Source organism: Hipposideros armiger, unplaced genomic scaffold, assembly GCF_001890085.2.
Source record: "Hipposideros armiger isolate ML-2016 unplaced genomic scaffold, ASM189008v1 scaffold_8, whole genome shotgun sequence".
Taxonomy (NCBI): Eukaryota; Metazoa; Chordata; class Mammalia; order Chiroptera; family Hipposideridae; genus Hipposideros; species Hipposideros armiger.
The window spans coordinates 8,316,866-8,331,583 of NW_017731358.1; positions in this window are offsets into that span (position 1 = coordinate 8,316,866).

Below are 14,718 nucleotides of genomic sequence, written 5' to 3' on the forward strand. Positions count from 1 at the left end.
TTCTGGAATGGCCATTCGAGCTGTCGTTGTATTACCCTTGATGTCCTGAATGTCATCAAAATGTCTTCCTTTCAATATTTCCTTCATCTTTGGGTAAAGAAAGAAGTTATTGGGGGCCAGATCAGGTGAGTAGGGAGGGTGTTCCAATACAGTTTTTTGTTTACTGGCTAAAAACTCCCTCACAGTGCAGTGAAGTGGTGCTTTGTCGTGATGCAAGAACCATGAGTTGTTGGCCAAAAGTTCAGGTCGTCTAACTTATACAGCCTTTTCAGCACTTCCAAATAGTAAACTTGGTTAACTGTTTGTCCATTTGGTACCAACTCATAATGAACAATCCCTCCAACATCAAAAAAAGGTTAGCAACATCGTTGCAACAAGTTGGTGAGCTTAATTGTCAGACCTCTATACGTTTCACTTTTCTTTTTGCTGGATTATTTGAAAGCAATCCCTGACTGTTTCATTTTACCCATAAATACTTCAGCATGGATTTCTAACAGTTAAAGAAGTTTCTTCCCTACATAACCAGAATGCTAATATCATACATAACAAAATTATCAATAATCCCAGGAGCATTTTAAAAATAGGATTCTGGGAAAAGCAAGCCAAAGAAATGAGTAATATAGAATTTCAAGCACTATGGCAAGCAGTTCGGGAATATGCTTTTGGCAAAGGGGGTGCTTTCACTCTTGCAAATGACATAACAGAGCCAGATGCCACTTTCTCCTACATATATGAATTTGGATTTACTTTCTTATCCTCCAAATGTATTCCCTAGTTCAGTTCAAGGCATCAGCCGCCAAGGCAACAGGAGTTCAAGCTCAAGACCCAGAGTCCTTGTAGAGTTGTTTTCCTCCTTCCCCTCTCTCTCCAACACTATTTAACTAGTTTTGAAGTCTTAAATCTCAGGGTACATATTGCTCACATCATCCCCTCCTCTCCATTCCCACTACTGCTCCCTTCTTCAAGGCCCCCATTATCTGCACTGAGGCATTGAATGGTCTTCACTTGGGTTCCTCCAAAACAGCCTGAGACAAGGATTTGAGTAGAAATAATTTACATATTTGAGAGGCAATCCCAGGAGACCCTGGTTGCTGAGTTGGGGAGTGAGGGAGGTGAAAAAGCCAATACAGGGTATGTTATCAAGCACTGCAGGACATTGGAGCTCCATCCCCCTGGGAAACTCTGAAAAACAACACAGAATATACCTCAGAGTTGTCCCAACTGACAGGAAAGAGAGCTGTGGTATTTATCCACCAACTGCACCCATCGGTGTTGGATGGCTGCTCTCAGGGGCAAGAACCCCCCAGCACTTCCGGCCTGAGCTGTGTTGGGCTGAGCATGCTGCCAGGTGGAACACAGCGGGTCACAGGTCTTCAGTGCATAGTGGTGAATAAAGAGGGACATGGGCAGGGCACCAACAGCACCCACTGCATCACCTCCCTTCTTGCTCTGTCCCCATACAGAGGCCAGCGATAACTTTCCAAGATGCAAACATGATTTTGACAGTCCTCTATTCAATTGAAAGGGTATGCAGATGATGCCAAAGACTAACCTTGCTGATTTCTTCCGACAGAGGTGACTGTCTTGATTGGTACTGACCCATCTGATCCTGGGCACCTTTGGCATATATACCTTCTTGCAGGTGGCCAAATGGATTTCACTGGTGCAGCCCTTTACTTCTCAAGAGTTTTACATAATCCTTGCCAAGCAGTGGAGTGTCTCTCTCCATTGGTGCCACTGTCCCAAAGCTATCATGGCAATACTTTTCTTCTTTATGCAGTCATGTTATCTGGGAATCTCAATGCAATTTACAAGCTTACATAACTTCCCAAATGAGTCAGCATGCTTGTCAAAGACGCAGCATGGTGGAGTAGAAAGAACATGGCATTTGGTACCAGAAAGAACAAGTTCAATTCCTGCATCTGCCACTTCTTAACTGTGTGTGAGACAAGTTACTCTACCTCTCGGAGCCTCAGTTTCTCCCTCTAACAAATAGGGGTCAGAGTGCTACCTAGGAGAGTTATTATAAGGATGAAATGAGGTAAAGAACACTCAGTGTGATACAGAACAGGCCTTGAATCAGCGTTCACCTTCCCTGTCCTATATCCTGATTTTACACATCTTGCAGCAAGTTCTTGAACCTTACTGACCTGCAGTGAATAGAACATGCTGATGTATCTTTGTCTGCTTTTAGCACTAGTGCATTTTAGATGGAAGTCCAAATCAGTCCTCTATCAAGGAAGGTTGCTCTGGCTCCACTCTGTGCAAAGCAGCCACATCGCGTGTGAAATAAATCTGTAATAGAAAGGGCCGGGTGCTCTAGGAAGGGATGGGCTGGCACTGTCTGGCTCAGCACGGACTGCAGTGGCAGCCAAAGATCACCGGCATTCTGAGGCAGCTTTGCAAGCACAGACAGCCAGAAAAACAAAATGTGCAGGAGAGGCTGTGAGATTCAATCTGCATAGCTGCTCACCACAGTGGGGAGCAGTTAGGAGCTGGGCTGCAGAGTGCCTTTTTTCTAGGCAAAGCGGCAGCATACAAATGAGGGTGCTGCTGCGCCAGCCGGGCCCGGGGACAATTCTGGAACTGTTTTTGCAAAGTAGTTGGAACAAACGTCTGCAAGTTAAAAAATAAATAAATGAAATCCCTGGTCAGCAAATGAGCACTGCTGCAAATGTTCTTCCCTGCTGGTGGCCGTGCTATTAGGGCGGGATTACCAGACAAGCTCGTTTCCAGCATCTTTATAGCCAGCATAATAATACGGAGTTAGCAGTCAGCTACGGTCAGCAGGGAAAGTATTTATAATTAAGGGGTGATTGGTGAGCGAGTCCATTGGAGCAAAGAATCCTCTAAAAGAAAAATCAGGAGCCAATCTTTGAACTTAGGAATGATAGAATGTGAGAACAAGAAAGGTTCTTTCAGATCATCTGGTGGTCCTGGTGATTTTTAAATGGTAAAAAAACAAACAAACCAGCAGAACCTTTCTTTCAAATAAAATTGTATGCAGACTCTCCCCCTGCAGGGGAGCTGCTCAGAGTCGGGGAAGAGAGGAGGACCAGACTGCAGTGTGGCTCTGGAGTCCCACCTCTGTGCCTATACTTCCGATCTCCAAGTGTGGCCCAAAATACGCCCTGGAAACCCTGAGGCCCAAAGGCCACAGCGCGAAAACCTGTAGTCTAGTCCACCCCCCACGTTGTACAAATGAGGAGCTTCAAAGAGGAGAGGTAGTTAGTTTAAGGTCATCATCCAGCAGGATCGTGACTAGAGTCTAAACCTCTTGATTTTAAGTTCCTTGTTTTCTGCTAAAAACCATCTCCCCATAAAAAAAAAAGTGTCTAAAAAGAAAGTTACCTCATAAAACAGCCTGTGAAAGTAAATGAGAAAGCCAGAGTTATCTAAGTGTAAATACTGGCTTCGGAGAGGGTCTAATTCTATCTTCTTGTTTGCTGGACCCAAGTGCAGCTCCTTATTACGTTTATTTTTAAGACTTTTATTATAACAGTCATAAAATCCAAGGAGATTTGCTAAATGAACGGTCTCTTAAGCCAAGATAAGTCTAACCAGTTTGTGCCTCCTAGAAAAAGACAACTTAAAATAACTACAACAGCTTAGAATCTTTAAAAAAAATTTTTTTTAAATATATTAGCACAATAAGAAAGGAATCTGAAATGCATGGCACATGGAGATGGCCAAAGCAAAGCTTTCACACCGTGGAGCACAAGGCATTTCAGATTCCTGTCTCTGCTTCTCACTGTGAGACCTTGGGCAAGCCACAGTCTCTCTAGATTTCAATTAAAAAAGAAAATCTATAAAATCATTTGATCATTGAAGTCACTGAAAGTCAATGTTCAACAGAACCCTGGCGCAGGACTTCCCAGTGCACCAGGTTTGCCAGCACTCTGCCTATTTCATGTACAACACAGTCTCTATCTCCAAGTCTGAGGCCCTGGCAGCATAATTGCTACACGAGAGAGAAGCAGCAAGGTGGAGACTGCTGTGGGATAGAAGGAAGAGCGACAAGGCAAACCGATGGAGAGAAAAGCAAAGGCTCTCTTTTCATGCTTCAGAGCACTGGATTTTGGTCAGCATCCATTCTGTATATTTACGTGACACCTGTTACCTTGAAGTCCTCTAAATGGCAAGATAAATGGCATATGCAGCTGAATAAACATCTGTAAGAACATAAACCAAAATGATAACAGTGTTTTTCTGGACTCTATGATTATGAATGTCCTGCACTTCTTTCTTTCTTCCTCTCTTCCCTTCCTGTTTTCCTTTTTTCCTTCCTTCCCTTTCCTCCTTCCTCCTTTTCTTTCCCTTCCTTTCTCTTCCCTTTCCTTTCTCCTTACATGTATTTCCTACATTTTGTAACTTACCTATATATTACTTGTGTTTCCCCACCAGAAGTTAAGCCTAATGAGTGCAGGAATTTTTTTCTTTTTTTATTCACTGCTGTATTCTCAGTACCTAGACCAGTGCCTGGCATGTAGTAGGTGCTCAATAAATATTTGTTCAATGTGTAATGAAAAAGTGAGAATTTTTTTTCCTTGCAGGCAATATAGATCATGTCTTAAAGCAGCAGCTTTCAATTATTTTGGACCATAGTCCACAGTAAAAATATATTTTAAATTATGATATCACAGTGCATAAATCAATGCACACATATATGACTTGTATAACAAAGATTTCACAAAATAATGCTTATTACTACTTGTGATGTACTCTGGTATTTCTAGTTCTCTTCTATTTTATTTTTTAAAAATACTGACTCACTAAATTTATTTCAAGACTCACTAATAGATGATGATATGCAGTCTGAAAATCACTCCTGTTGACAGGGCAGCCACCTCTAAGGTCAGGCATGGGTGCCTTGTAGGAAAGAGCATGGAAGAGAATCTGTTATCTGTTGATGTAATCATTTAAATAAAGCAGGAGCCTGACCTAAGCAAAGGCCAGGTGAAGTTGTTCATGGTTACTGGTGTTCCCTAGCATCTCTTCAGAAAGACACCATGTCTTTGAACTTTGAGTAGAATCATTTAGCCAACTCCATCATTGCACATAAAGTAACTGAAGCCCATGGTGGGAAGATGGCTTCTTACCAACCTGCATGTGTGAGCTTAATGTCCCCAGAGACCAATATTCTGGTCAAATTCACCCCCTGAACATCAAGTAGAGATTAAAAAAACATTGGGGCAGGAATCAGAGAGTCCAGTTCTGCCACTAACTAACTGTATGGCTTGGCCAAACCACTTTGAACTTCAGTTTCCATATCTATAAAATAGGGAGTTGGGCATGATGCTACTCAAGACTAGTGTCAGCCCTAAAAATTGATATTCTAAGAGTAAGACAAATAATAACTTTCATCAAGCACCTATTATGTACCAGCCACTGAGCTAAGTGTTTTATGTACAGTATCTCATTAAACCTCCCAACAATTCTATGAGGCCAGAGTCACTAGCCCCACTTTACAGAGAAGGAAACTGAAACCTCAGGAGGTTAAATAATTTGCCCCAAATCAGCAAGTGGCAGAGTTGATTTCCAATGAAGATCTCTCTGATGCCAAATTCATGTTCCCAACTACATCCCAATCTGTTTAATGGGCTTGCTTGGGGTTTCCATTCAAAGCCCTTGCCCATATGATCTCCCTTTAAGCTAGGAATATTTAAACAAGGATAGTAGTATGTGGTAGCAAGTAATACCAAGAGGGAGTGTAGAAGAGGAAAAGAAGCAACCGTTTTTTAAAATGCAGTCTCCTAGGCATTTTGTTTATGTTATTCAATTTATTCCTTACCAGAACTTTCAAATTAGGTTGTTGTTTTCTTCTTTTATTTTATAGATCTAAATGCAGAGAAGTTTAGCAACGTTTTAAAGTCACAGGTATTTTGTAAAGCTTGGGACTGTAAGTTCCCTGAGACAGGGGATGACTTTCTCATTCCTGCTTGTGTTGTCAATGCCTAACTCAGTGCCTGGTCCACAGCAGGTGATCAACACACATTTACTAAAGGAATAACGAAAGGAAGTGGCCAAGTGTTAAATCCAGATCTGCCCAACTCCCAAATCCAATGCTTTCTACTACTGAATTCATAGTCTTTATTACAGACCATTGGTATTTGGCCAGTTGTTTTTAACCCTTAGTGACTCCATAACTGGAAGTGTTATGAGCTCTGGCTCCAATGCCCATTTTGAAGCTTTAGCTACATAATTAGCTACTGAGTTCCCATCTCTTGGTTGAATCTGTAATTAAGCAGGTTTTGTAAGATGTAGTTAGACACAGTCCCCAGTTCCCTAAAATGCTTAACATCTACCCAGAGGACCAGACTGGGAACAAAACACAAGACTGGAAAATATTTTATCATAGTCCAGTATCACTGCTCTCCCTGGTCACCATAAGCAATTACAAAATCAGTAGGTGTTTTTTTTGTGTGTTTTTTTTTAAATCAGTAAACACAAATTTTAAAAGGCATGCACTTTCATAGAGTTTCTTCACAGTACATCTCAGAAATGAAACAAATCTTTACTCAATAGTACACGATTATATTAATGTATAACCGTTTCTGTCCAGGAGTTGGATGAAGGAATGAAAACTGCATCAAGCATGCTGTGCTAGAAGGGTGTGCTCAGGTGTACCTGTGACTCAACAAGGCAAGCTTAGTGATCTGTCAATGGATAGTTATGAAAAACAGTGGGCAAAGAAATCATTTCTGCTTGTCTTTCTCACTCAGGGATATTTCCTCTCTGATGTGTTCACCGAGGCTGTGCCTTGGCTATGGCTCCAGTCATCCCAGACTATTTCACTAGGCCTTTTCAGTTCTGTGCTCATCTATTTCTGCATTCCTCCAAATTTCCAAGTACTTACTAAAGCCTCTCACAGGCTCAGCCTCTGCAAGATGCAGTGGGGCTATAGGAGGAACAAAGTACGAGTTTCTAGACACTGTCGGCATTATTGATAACATACCTGGAACTCAGGTGTGACCGTGAGGCCCCCAGCAGCTGAGCTGGTGCTCTAATTATTATCACTATCCTTCCTCCCCAGCTCCTGAGAGCTTGGAAAGTCTTTCTTGTTACTTTGGCCTGAGGAGTGTGATTCTCTCTTATTTCCCTCTGCATAAGAAGTCACCAAGACATCAACACAAACATGGGCTTCTTGCCTTGAGTGAAATAGCACCCATGTTACCACAGCCCACACAATCAGAGAGGTGTCAACTCTTTACAAGTCAGTCAGTTGGAGAAAATTGCAGGGTCAGTTCAGCTTTGTGGATAATTTTCCTTGCTTCCTACACTGAGTTTGGCCATCTCTATTTTTAGCTTGCACTAAATCTACTGTTTTCATCCCAAATACATATTTCTTTACTTGGGATTAGGACTGGCTCTCCCAGAAGTCAAATATTTTCTTTATATTATTATTTTCTGTTCTGAGTTTCCCACTGTAACATCTGTCCTAGCCAAAATCTTTTTTTTAGTAATAGTTTTACTGAGATATAGTTCACCCCTTTAGAGTGTACAATTCAGTGGTTTTAGTGTATTTGAGAGTTGTACATCACCACTTCTAATTTCAGGACATTTCATCACACCCCCCAAAATCACATACATTAACAGTCACTCCCCATTCCTCCCCTCCCCGTGTCCCTGGCAACCACTAATCTATTTTCTGTTTCTCTGGAGTTGTCTACTCTGGACATTTTATATAAATGGAATCATACAATATATAGTCCTCTGTGACTATCTTCTCTCAATTAGCATGAAGTTTTCAAGGTTCATCCATGTTCTAACATATATCAGTACTTCATCCTTTTTTGACTAAATAATATTCAATTGCATGGATATACCACATTTTGTTTACCTTTCACCCATCAGTGAACACTTGGGTTGTTTGTATTTTTTAGTTATGATGAATAATGCTGCTATGAACATTCATGTACAGGTTTTTGTGTGGACGTACGTTTTCAATTCTCTTGGGTATATATCTAGAAATGGAGTTGCCAGGCTGGCTCAAATCTTAAGGAAACGTTTCTGATGGTCTTCATTCCTATCTCTTGTTTCTGAGGGAGTAGATTTCTGTATATTGATTAAACAAAAGGGAACGACGAACAGCACGAACTTCTTTACCAAGTCCTGGACACAGTACCTGCTTTTCCAAGTCAGACACAGAACCCAAAGGTCTCCATTCCAAACAATATGCAGCTTTGAGTGACTGGCAGCCCAGGACGGGGAAGAGTGACTGCAATGACTCACAGCAAGTAGCAGCTTGCAGTAGCCAGAGAAGGTCTGCAGAACCAGCCTCTTCTGCCCAGGTTTTAATCTTACAAACAAAGGAACGTTACAGTCATGCCATTCCTTGCTTAGAACTGATTCCTTGAAATCTAGTCTCTCGTATCCTGTCAGGCATCTTGGATGATGATCTCCGCGGGCAGACGTAGCATGGACTAAACAGCTGACAACCTTGGAATCCTGAATTGCCCTTTTCCCACCATCCCCTCTGCGGCTTCCGTTTGTAACTGACGTCTGCCCTCTGCTGGTCACAGACAGCCCAGACCCACAACACAGAGTAGCTCAGCAGGCTTCTTCTAAAGCCAGCTCTTTTCCAGGAGCATTTTGGAAATTGCTGCAATTTATTCAGCTGTAGCAATACAGAGAATACCATCTTCTGCAGAGAGTTCCTCTGTTATTTTTTTATATTTGTGGGGTTTTTTTTTCCTTACAGGGCCAGTTTCAGTTATTTATGTGTCCCTTTCATTTGTGATAATAATAACCATTATTTATTTGTATTTAGGCAGTGCCTGCCAAGGCCTTCTGCTCCTCTCACTCATGAGTTACTAAAATACTTCTCTATGGTAGAACTGGACAAGGGCTAGTCGAGATAGGAGATAATGCAATTTATGGGCTAACTGTCTGACGTTTTCCAGAGGTGGTTTGTAGACTGAGTGTTGAGTAAAGAATAACTCAGAGCCTGATTCTTCTCAAGCTCTGTGGGATATCTGTTTGCCCTGTTAGAACTCTGCAGGGCATCAGACATGTGGAGATTCCAAGCAGAGATAGCAACCCTTTCTCCTTTCTTCCACATCAGCACTCTGACCAGGGAAGCAGATCCCTGGAAGCAGACATAAAAGGTGGGTGAGGAAGGAAGACAGAGCCTGGGAGAGACCATGAGACAGTGCAAGAAAAAGGCTGAACCAGATAAAAGGAAAGGAGAGAAGGAGGGGAGGGGAGGGGGATAAGAGACAGAAACAGATCAGGGGATTAAAGAATAAATTATTCTTTTCCCCAGGGAGCCATTACTGCTATCTGCAATGCAGTTGACTATAAAATTCTAATTTTTTAGTTAACAAAGGAAAAGGAATTCTTTCTGATATTTTCACCCAGAGTCCTGTGCTTCTGACCTAACGTTTTAGGAACATTCATACTTTCTGCCCTGAGAGAAACTCGGCACTTTTATGAAAGAAAACTCAATTTTTAGAGAGAAAGTCTGGGATTCTAACCTCTGAGGGGAGGTGTGAGGGTTCCTTAATGTGAACATACATCTTAGCCAGAGGTCTGAAAATCTGTCCCTCTGCCCCAAGATGATCCCCACACAGAGCCCCAGCTGGTTCCACTGCCGACCCCAGGGCAATCAATCCCCCAAGGGTCTGACTACTCCAGTCAGTTTGCTTGGGGCTGCAGAAGCCAGGGCTCAGGGTGCCACAGAGATCCCTGTTTCCTGTTCTTTCTCTTCCCTCACCCCCTTCCCTGATCCTCTGGACTTTTGTTCTCTCTTCCCACAGTCCTCTTCCCAGCCATTGTGACTCAGAACTCAATCACTTTAGGAAAGGCAAAGCACACTGTCTTCCTATGACTGGGTGCTGACCCTTTAAAATCAACCATCCGCTGAGGGGTGGGGCAAGGGAGGAGACAAAGAGGAAAGAAGGGAAGAGAGGACCAGCTCTCCTCCTTTCCTCCCAGAGATAAAGGCTATTCTTAGCAGTAAAATCGGCTTGGACTTTGGGGAGACTTGTGTTTCTCTCCTTCCCCACCCCAGGGGCTTTGCACTTTGCAGTCCCCCCTTTTCATGCAGAAAACACGAACTGGGAGAAAGAGAAGGAAAAGAAAGGTGGAGGAGCACCAGCACTGTTGCCCTGATAGGCTCTTCTCAGGACCTATTGTGGAAGGCTGGTCCCGTTGGTCAGAACTGGACAAGGGGGTGCCCTGGCCCTGCCCAAGAAGGCCAGTTTAATTGTAACAGTCACTTTTGAGGCGAGAAGACTTAAGTCCAAATGCTCTTCCCTCAGGCCTTTCCACAGTACTTTGCATGTGGCACGTGTTCAAGAAATGTTTGTTCAGCCAGCCTCCTGCAGACAGACACCCTCATTAGGATGGTCTCTCGGGACTGTCCACACTGGGCGATAGGACCGTGACAATCAGTCAGGGCATTCAGTCCCCAACATTAAACATCAGGCTTTGGAGAAACCAGGAACTTGGGAAATTAAAAAAAAAAAAGAAAGAAAGAAAGAAAAACGAAAGGAAAGGGAAAAAATGGGCGGGCAAAACTCAAGAAGATTTACGTAATCCTATTTTACTTTAGACCCAGATGATGAAATTCTGCAGAGCGGCCAGCAGGGGGAGCTCAGGCAGTGTCTCAGAACGCCGGCGCCCAGGGTGCCAGGAGGCAAAACCTCCGGACAATGAGCTTTTGTGGTTTCTCTTGAGTTCTTAATCCAGGACGGCTTGATCTTTGTCCTATGAGACCTAGCTAACATCTCACAGAATACTGTTTTTACCGTTTTGGTAGGTCTCTCTCTCTCTCTCTCTCTCTCTCTCTCTCTCTCTCTCTCTCTCTCCCCCCCCCTCTAGCCCCACCCCCAAATTGCCTTCTGTGTTCCTCTACCTCTAATCCCTTTTCTCAAGCTGTCTCAGTATTTCTTTGTGTGTATTTATTTTCATAATTCTGGTTTCCTCCGAATCTGTGATTCTGCCTATGCTTCTTTCTTGTTATTTTTCTGTATCATCCTAGGCCCATTAGCAAATGTTAATTAAAAATAAATGGAGATGAACCCACCTACAGACTGAGCTCTAAAAGATTTCAAGATCTGACCAAAAAAATAACACTTAGAATAAAATTCAGACTATGCTATACAGCAAAAGTGGCTAATTCTACCACCACTGAGCTGTGCAGTGACGTCTTTCATGTATATTTTTCCATCTCTGTCCTCTAGGCCTGTTGCCTTTGCCTCCTCCCTACAGCCTCTCTCCTGCCTATTGGTTGCTGCCAGGCTGCCGCCCAGCTCCCGCAGACCACTGACCTCCAGTGTCTGTCTCCCTCCCTGAGAGGCAGGACAAAGTCTTCCAGGTCATGTAGAGAAGATGCCCATGCCAGAATAGTTGTACTTCTAATGACACAGCTTTTGTTTCTTAAGTAAGACCCAACCCCTCTCATTTCCAGAACATACTGGAACTCTTGGGATTGAGGGCTGAGGGGCTTCATGTGAGAAATGGAGGGACTCCGCCTTGCACTCTCCCTGGAACCTCTTGGCCTCCAATATTCAGGTGCTCCAACTGGATCTGGTCCACTCTGCCAGAGTAGCTTCACTCATGGTGACTTTCTCTTGGGGATCTTCCTTATTGTCTTTCTCTCCTGATTGACCTCTGAGGACCTCTAGCTCGTTACACAATTTGTGCATATCTGACCTCTTGGTGAGGACAGAGTTTAAATTCTTTTTCTGGGCTTTTGGGCCCTGGGGAATCAAGAAGTGTAACTGAGCATGTGTTTTAAGGTTCCAGAACATTCCATGACTGTCAAGAAGCACCTCCAGCATCTGTTGGAAGAGTGCTTTGCCTGGAACCCACACACAAAACAAGGGCCCTGAGCACATACGGCATATAGCCGGCTCCAGCAATGCCACTCAGCGGAGCCTGCCTCAGTTCCAGCGTCAAACATGGCAACTTTGGTGGTGGTGGTGACGTAGCCTCCTCATTTCTACATTGCATGGTCCCTACCTCCAAATCTATCCAGTTCTATTCAGGTTCTCATTATTTTTCAGATCTTAATTATATGTGTCCCTAAGGGGCAGGTTCTAACATTAGATCTGGTACGACACGGTACTCTTCAGTCTTGGTACTTTAACCTTCCTTAAGCTTCCTGGAGCCAAGGAAGGTGGTGGAGGCATGATCTGATCATATCTGCCCCTGCCCTGCTCGATACTTGGTAACCATTATCATTTCCTAGTTCTAGAACCTGTGTGAACCAAGTTAAAGACCAAAATAGGAAGCAGGGGGCAGAAAGGCAATGCAATGCAACCCAGCATTGGAAGGCTCTTACCACCCGCTTGCCCTTGCTAGGCGGTGGCCACACAGGGAGACTGAACAAGATATGGATAGGCCCTGTCCTCAGAGAGCAAATGCTTCTAGTAGACTGACCCACTGTGTCTCTGAAAGTGAATAAAAATGAAACTGCTGCAGAAAAGCCCAGTGCTGCAAAATGCTAACATCATCAGGCAGGTTGCTTCTGCAGGGCAACCTATAATCTCTGTGACTTCGAGAACCAAAAGAATTGCTATACGACTTTCTAAATTAAGCTTCGCATTACTTTGAAAACTAACAAAGCATTCTTTCTCACAGACACTTCCCAAATTAAACATCTTATGCTTGTGCAGCTGTTCAAATGTTGGTGAATTGAAGATGGAAAGGTACTTAGGGAAGAGAAGTGGGTGCCTAGAAAAGAGAGGGGAGCACTGTGAAGAAATGTTTTTGGGGTAGGTAGAAAGCTGGGGATCAAATAGACAAGATTACAAAACAGTTGGAGAAGATTACAATCAAGTAAGTGAGTATATAAAATGTTTTTTAATTATTAGGTCTAGATAAGTGTAGGTTAAGGGGGGGGTCGCATTGTGATGAAGTATTTGAAAACATACTTTGAAGCGGAAAACTTGGTGAGTGGCTATTTCCCACCTCTAATCAGTAGGAGTCAGAGGAATTAAATATAAACTGCCAAGGTGGTATCTTAAGGTCATTGTGAGGCCCACTTTTCAAGATTTGACAACAGTGAAACAGTGGAATGGGTCACAGAGAATGGCTGGGCGCTCCGCTCTGGAGGCATTTATTGAAAGAACAGGGCATTGTGCTCCCTCAGTGCTGCAGGTAGCATCCAGTGTAGAGACAGAGGCATGACCCGGATGAGCCAGCTCCCCAGGTTCTCTTCCAGAGTGGGAAAGAAAAGGACGCGTAGAGCATTAGAGGTCTTTAGCAGCAGCTGAGGGAAACAGACTCATGTCTCACCAACATGCCCGGGCCCCTTCTACCAGCCACCTCTGTGTCATTTGTTTCATGAACTTGTGCCTAGATGTTTGCTTGCCAAGATGTGAACCATCTTCGCAAATGGTTATTTAGAAGGTTCTTGCTCCCAAAAATTCTGTCTGCAATATTTGGACTGTCCTGCAATATTTGGATTGGCTACTAAGCCTCTCATTTTCCATGCCAGCTGTCCCCAGCTTACCTCTGGATATCTTCCAGAAGGGCATCAATTATTTGATGATGAGGTAACGTGAAATTCAGATTCCCCTTGGAAACCATTTTCATAGGGATTGGCTAGGGGGTAAGGAATGGAATCGGGGGTTGGAGCAGAGCAGGGTGAGAAGGTAAATAAATCCAGTTTTAACCCCATTTTCAAAGAGGCAGAGGGAACAAGAGGCCCTGCCTGCAGCAAACAAGGACCCCTGGCTCACAGAGACAGTGAGCAGCTCTGGACACTGGCCACCTAGTTCCCCCCACAGCAGAGCCCTAGGGAGGCTGTTCACTGGTTTGGGCTCTGCCCCAGATTAGCTGTTTGTTCCTGAGCCACTTACCCTCTCTGGGTCTCGATTTCATAGACTGCAAGAGGAATATGTTGGCATAAACATCTTTAAGGTTCCAATAAACTCTGTATTTTGCCATTTTGTATGACTTTGTGTTTGGGTTTTAAATATTAATGACACCAATTCCCTTTAAGGTGCTTTATGATTTATAAAGCACTTTCACGTACTTGTCTCATTTGATGCTCACAGCCACACTATGAAAGGGGTAGGACAGAAATTATTCCCCTTATTTTAGAGATTAAGAAACCGAGGATCAGGGGAGATTAGACAATGTGCTATCACACAGTCAGCACGTATAAATCCAGGACTCCAGCCCAGGTCTTCTAACTTAAGCTCAGTTCTTCATCCTTTTTTTTGGGGGGGGGGGGTTGGAGGGTCCATTATGCCTTTGAAATCAGATAATTATGGGTCATCTCCCCAGAAAAAAATAAACTTGGGATTTTTAGATGCTCAAGGTCAACATGGATGCCAGGTGAAATCCCCTTCTTCTTGGCCACCCTTATGAACTCTTGCAAACGTGTATGTGCCTTGTTTCTCCATCCAGATTGCTAGCTCCTTGGAGGTTAAAGCTATGTGACTTTTCTTTCCTCCCACTCCCCTCCAGCAAACGTCACAGAGCTAGGCACCTAGCAGGGGCTGTTGCATTGCCAGGAAGAGGGAAAGCAAAGTAAAAACGTGAAATAAGTAAGTGGGACAGATGTCTGTTTCCATGTTTGACCACTTGTCCTAAAAGAACTGTTACCTTTGTACATGTTCTGCTCTAGATGATTATCTGCCTGCCACACTGCTCCCCAAATCTTAGAGCACAGCACAGTTCCCCATGGCAGCAGCGGCAATATCTTCCCCCTCAGCATGATTTTCCAGGCACAAGATGGGCTCATAGGCACAAAGAGACATG